The sequence below is a fragment of the Salvelinus alpinus genome, chromosome 34 (genome assembly GCF_045679555.1).
Source record: "Salvelinus alpinus chromosome 34, SLU_Salpinus.1, whole genome shotgun sequence".
NCBI lineage: Eukaryota > Metazoa > Chordata > Actinopteri > Salmoniformes > Salmonidae > Salvelinus > Salvelinus alpinus.
This window is the reverse complement of record NC_092119.1, coordinates 4,564,714-4,570,796: the sequence shown is the minus strand read 5'-3', so window position 1 is coordinate 4,570,796 and position 6,083 is coordinate 4,564,714.

Below are 6,083 nucleotides of genomic sequence, written 5' to 3'. Positions count from 1 at the left end.
TAAACCTTCTGGTCAACTAACAGTCAACTAGAATAAACCTTCTGGTCAACTAACAGTCAACTAGAATAAACCTTCTGGTTAACTAACAGTCAACTGGAATAAACCTTCTGGTTAACTAACAGTCAACTAACAGTCAACTAGAATAAACCTTCTTGTTAACTAACAGTCAACTGGAATAAACCTTCTGGTTAACTAACAGTCAGCTAGAATAAACCTTCTGGTTAACTAACAGTCAGCTAGAATAAACCTTCTGTTTAACTAACAGTCAACTAGAATAAACCTTCTGGTTACCTAACAGTCAACTGGAATAAACCTTCTGGTTAACTAACAGTCAACTGGAATAAACCTTCTGGTTAACTAACAGTCAACTAGAATAAACCTTCTGGTTAACTAACAGTCAACTGGAATAAACCTTCTGGTTAACTAACAGTCAACTAGAATAAACCTTCTGGTTAACTAACAGTCAACTAGAAAACACCTTCTTGTTAACTAACAGTCAACTGGAATAAACATTCTGGTTAACTAACAGTCAACTGGAATAAACCTTCTGGTTAACTAACAGTCAACGAACAGTCAAATAGAATAAACCTTCTGGTCAACTAACAGTCAACTAGAATAAACCTTCTGGTTAACTAACAGTCAACTAACAGTCAACTAGAATAAACCTTCTGGTTAACTAACAGTCTACTAACAGTCAGCTAGAATAAACCTTCTGGTCAACTAACAGTCAGCTAGAATAAACCTTCTGGTCAACTAACAGTCAACTAGAATAAACCTTCTGGTCAACTAACAGTCAACTAGAATAAACCTTCTGGTTAACTAACAGTAAACTAACAGTCAACTAGAATAAACCTTCTGGTTAACTAACAGTCAACTAACAGTCAACTAGAATAAACCTTCTGGTCAACTAACAGTCAACTAGAATAAACCTTCTGGTTAACTAACAGTCAACTAGAATAAACCTTCTGGTTAACTAACAGTCAACTAACAGTAAACTAGAATAAACCTTCTGGTTAACTAACAGTCAACTAACAGTCAACTAGAATAAACCTTCTGGTTAACTAACAGTCAACTAGAATAAACCTTCTGGTCAACTAACAGTCAACTAGAATAAACCTTCTGGTCAACTAACAGTCAACTAGAATAAACCTTCTGGTTAACTAACAGTCAACTGGAATAAACCTTCTGGTTAACTAACAGTCAACTAACAGTCAACTAGAATAAACCTTCTTGTTAACTAACAGTCAACTGGAATAAACCTTCTGGTTAACTAACAGTCAGCTAGAATAAACCTTCTGGTTAACTAACAGTCAGCTAGAATAAACCTTCTGGTTAACTAACAGTCAACTAGAATAAACCTTCTGGTTACCTAACAGTCAACTGGAATAAACCTTCTGGTTAACTAACAGTCAGCTAGAATAAACCTTCTGGTCAACTAACAGTCAGCTAGAATAAACCTTCTGGTCAACTAACAGTCAAGAAACAGTCAACTAGAATAAACCTTCTGGTCAACTAACAGTCAACTAGAATAAACCTTCTGGTTAACTAACAGTCAACTAGAATAAACCTTCTGGTTAACTAACAGTCAACTAGAATAAACCTTCTGGTCAACTAACAGTCAACTAGAATAAACCTTCTGGTTAACTAACAGTCAACTGGAATAAACCTTCTGGTTAACTAACAGTCAACTAGAATAAACCTTCTGGTTAACTAACAGTCAGCTAGAATAAACCTTCTGGTTAACTAACAGTCAACTGGAATAAACCTTCTGGTTAACTAACAGTCAACTAGAGTAAACCTTCTGGTTAACTAACAGTCAACTGGAATAAACCTTCTGGTTAACTAACAGTCAACTGGAATAAACATTCTGGTTAACTAACAGTCAACTGGAATAAACCTTCTGGTTAACTAACAGTCAACTAACAGTCAGCTAGAATAAACCTTCTGGTCAACTAACAGTCAGCTAGAATAAACATTCTGGTCCACTAACAGTCAAGAAACAGTCAACTAGAATAAACCTTCTGGTTAACTAACAGTCAACTAACAGTCAACTAGAATAAACCTTCTGGTTAACTAACAGTCAACTAGAATAAACCTTCTGGTTAACTAACAGTCAACTAACAGTCAACTAGAATAAACCTTCTGGTTAACTAACAGTCAACTAGAATAAACCTTCTGGTTAACTAACAGTCAACTAGAATAAACCTTCTGGTCAACTAATAGTCAGCTAGAATAAACCTTCTGGTTAACTAACAGTCAACTATAATAAACCTTCTGGTCAACTAACAGTCAACTAGAATAAACCTTCTGGTCAACTAACAGTCAACTGGAATAAACCTTCTGGTCAACTAACAGTCAACTAACAGTCAATTAGAAAACACCTTCTTGTTAACTAACAGTCAACTAGAATAAACCTTCTGGTTAACTAACAGTCAACTAACAGTCAACTAGAATAAACCTTCTGGTTAACTAACAGTCAACTAGAAAACACCTTCTTGTTAACTAACAGTCAACTAGAATAAACCTTCTGGTTAACTAACAGTCATCTAGAATAAACTTTCTGATTAACGAACAGTAAACTAACAGTCAACTAGAATAAACCTTCTGGTTAACTAACAGTCAACTAGAATAAACCTTCTGGTTAACTAACAGTCAACTAACAGTCAACTAGAATAAACCTTCTGGTTAACTAACAGTCAACTAGAATAAACCTTCTGGTTAACTAACAGTCAACTAACAGTCAACTAGAATAAACCTTCTGGTTAACTAACAGTCAACTATAATAAACCTTCTGGTCAACTAACAGTCAACTAGAATAAACCTTCTGGTCAACTAACAGTCAACTGGAATAAACCTTCTGGTCAACTAACAGTCAACTAACAGTCAACTAGAATAAACCTTCTGGTCAACTAACAGTCAACTATAATAAACCTTCTGGTTAACTATCAGTCAACTAACAGTCAACTAGAATAAACCTTCTGGTCAACTAACAGTCAACTAGAATAAACCTTCTGGTTAACTAACAGTCAACTAACAGTCAACTAGAATAAACCTTCTGGTCAACTAACAGTCAGCTAGAATAAACCTTCTGGTTAACTAACAGTCAACTAACAGTCAACTATAATAAACCTTCTGGTTAACTAACAGTCAACTAACAGTCAACTATAATAAACCTTCTGGTTAACTAACAGTCAACTAGAATAAACCTTCTGGTTAACTAACAGTCAACTAACAGTCAACTAGAATAAACCTTCTGGTTAACTAACAGTCAACTAGAAAACACCTTCTTGTTAACTAACAGTCAACTAGAATAAACCTTCTGGTTAACTAACAGTCAACTAGAATAAACCTTCTGGTTAACTAACAGTCAACTAGAATAAACCATCTGGTTAACTAACAGTCAACTAGAAAACACCTTCTTGTTAACTAACAGTCAACTAGAATAAAGCTTCTAGTTAACTAACAGTCAACTAGAATAAACCTTCTGGTTAACTAACAGTCAACTAACAGTCAACTAGAATAAACCTTCTGGTTAACTAACAGTCAACTAGAATAAACCTTCTGGTTAACTAACAGTCAACTAACAGTCAACTAGAATAAACCTTCTGGTTAACTAACAGTCAACTAGAATAAACCTTCTGGTTAACTAACAGTCAACTAACAGCCAACTAGAATAAACCTTCTGGTTAACTAACAGTCAACTATAATAAACCTTCTGGTCAACTAACAGTCAACTAGAATAAACCTTCTGGTCAACTAACAGTCAACTGGAATAAACCTTCTGGTCAACTAACAGTCAACTAACAGTCAACTAGAATAAACCTTCTGGTCAACTAACAGTCAACTATAATAAACCTTCTGGTTAACTAACAGTCAACTAACAGTCAACTAGAATAAACCTTCTGGTCAACTAACAGTCAACTAGAATAAACCTTCTGGTTAACTAACAGTCAACTAACAGTCAACTAGAATAAACCTTCTGGTCAACTAACAGTCAGCTAGAATAAACCTTCTGGTTAACTAACAGTCAACTAACAGTCAACTATAATAAACCTGCTGGTTAACTAACAGTCAACTAACAGTCAACTATAATAAACCTTCTGGTTAACTAACAGTCAACTAGAATAAACCTTCTGGTTAACTAACAGTCAACTAACAGTCAACTAGAATAAACCTTCTGGTTAACTAACAGTCAACTAGAAAGCACCTTCTTGTTAACTAACAGTCAACTAGAATAAACCTTCTGGTTAACTAACAGTCAACTAGAATAAACCTTCTGGTTAACTAACAGTCAACTAGAATAAACCTTCTGGTTAACTAACAGTCAACTAGAAAACACCTTCTTGTTAACTAACAGTCAACTAGAATAAACCTTCTAGTTAACTAACAGTCAACTAGAATAAACCTTCTGGTTAACTAACAGTCAACTAACAGTCAACTAGAATAAACCTTCTGGTCAACTAACAGTCAGCTAGAATAAACCTTCTGGTTAACTAACAGTCAACTAACAGTCAACTATAATAAACCTTCTGGTTAACTAACAGTCAACTAACAGTCAACTAGAATAAACCTTCTGGTTAACTAACAGTCAACTAGAAAACACCTTCTTGTTAACTAACAGTCAACTAGAATAAACCTTCTGGTTAACTAACAGTCAACTAGAATAAACCTTCTTGTTAACTAACAGTCAACTGGATTAAACCTTCTGGTTAACTAACAGTCAACTAACAGTCAACTAGAATAAACCTTCTGGTCAACTAACAGTCAGCTAGAATAAACCTTCTGGTTAACTAACAGTCAACTAACAGTCAACTATAATAAACCTTCTGGTTAACTAACAGTCAACTAACAGTCAACTATAATAAACCTTCTGGTTAACTAACAGTCAACTAGAATAAACCTTCTGGTTAACTAACAGTCAACTAACAGTCAACTAGAATAAACCTTCTGGTTAACTAACAGTCAACTAGAAAACACCTTCTTGTTAACTAACAGTCAACTAGAATAAACCTTCTGGTTAACTAACAGTCAACTAGAATAAACCTTCTGGTTAACTAACAGTCAACTAGAATAAACCATCTGGTTAACTAACAGTCAACTAGAAAACACCTTCTTGTTAACTAACAGTCAACTAGAATAAAGCTTCTAGTTAACTAACAGTCAACTAGAATAAACCTTCTGGTTAACTAACAGTCAACTAACAGTCAACTAGAATAAACCTTCTGGTTAACTAACAGTCAACTAGAATAAAACTTCTGGTTAACTAACAGTCAACTAACAGTCAACTAGAATAAACCTTCTGGTTAACTAACAGTCAACTAGAATAAACCTTCTGGTTAACTAACAGTCAACTAACAGCCAACTAGAATAAACCTTCTGGTTAACTAACAGTCAACTATAATAAACCTTCTGGTCAACTAACAGTCAACTAGAATAAACCTTCTGGTCAACTAACAGTCAACTGGAATAAACCTTCTGGTCAACTAACAGTCAACTAACAGTCAACTAGAATAAACCTTCTGGTCAACTAACAGTCAACTATAATAAACCTTCTGGTTAACTAACAGTCAACTAACAGTCAACTAGAATAAACCTTCTGGTCAACTAACAGTCAACTAGAATAAACCTTCTGGTTAACTAACAGTCAACTAACAGTCAACTAGAATAAACCTTCTGGTCAACGAACAGTCAGGTAGAATAAACCTTCTGGTTAACTAACAGTCAACTAACAGTCAACTATAATAAACCTTCTGGTTAACTAACAGTCAACTAACAGTCAACTATAATAAACCTTCTGGTTAACTAACAGTCAACTAGAATAAACCTTCTGGTTAACTAACAGTCAACTAACAGTCAACTAGAATAAACCTTCTGGTTAACTAACAGTCAACTAGAAAGCACCTTCTTGTTAACTAACAGTCAACTAGAATAAACCTTCTGGTTAACTAACAGTCAACTAGAATAAACCTTCTGGTTAACTAACAGTCAACTAGAATAAACCTTCTGGTTAACTAACAGTCAACTAGAAAACACCTTCTTGTTAACTAACAGTCAACTAGAATAAACCTTCTAGTTAACTAACA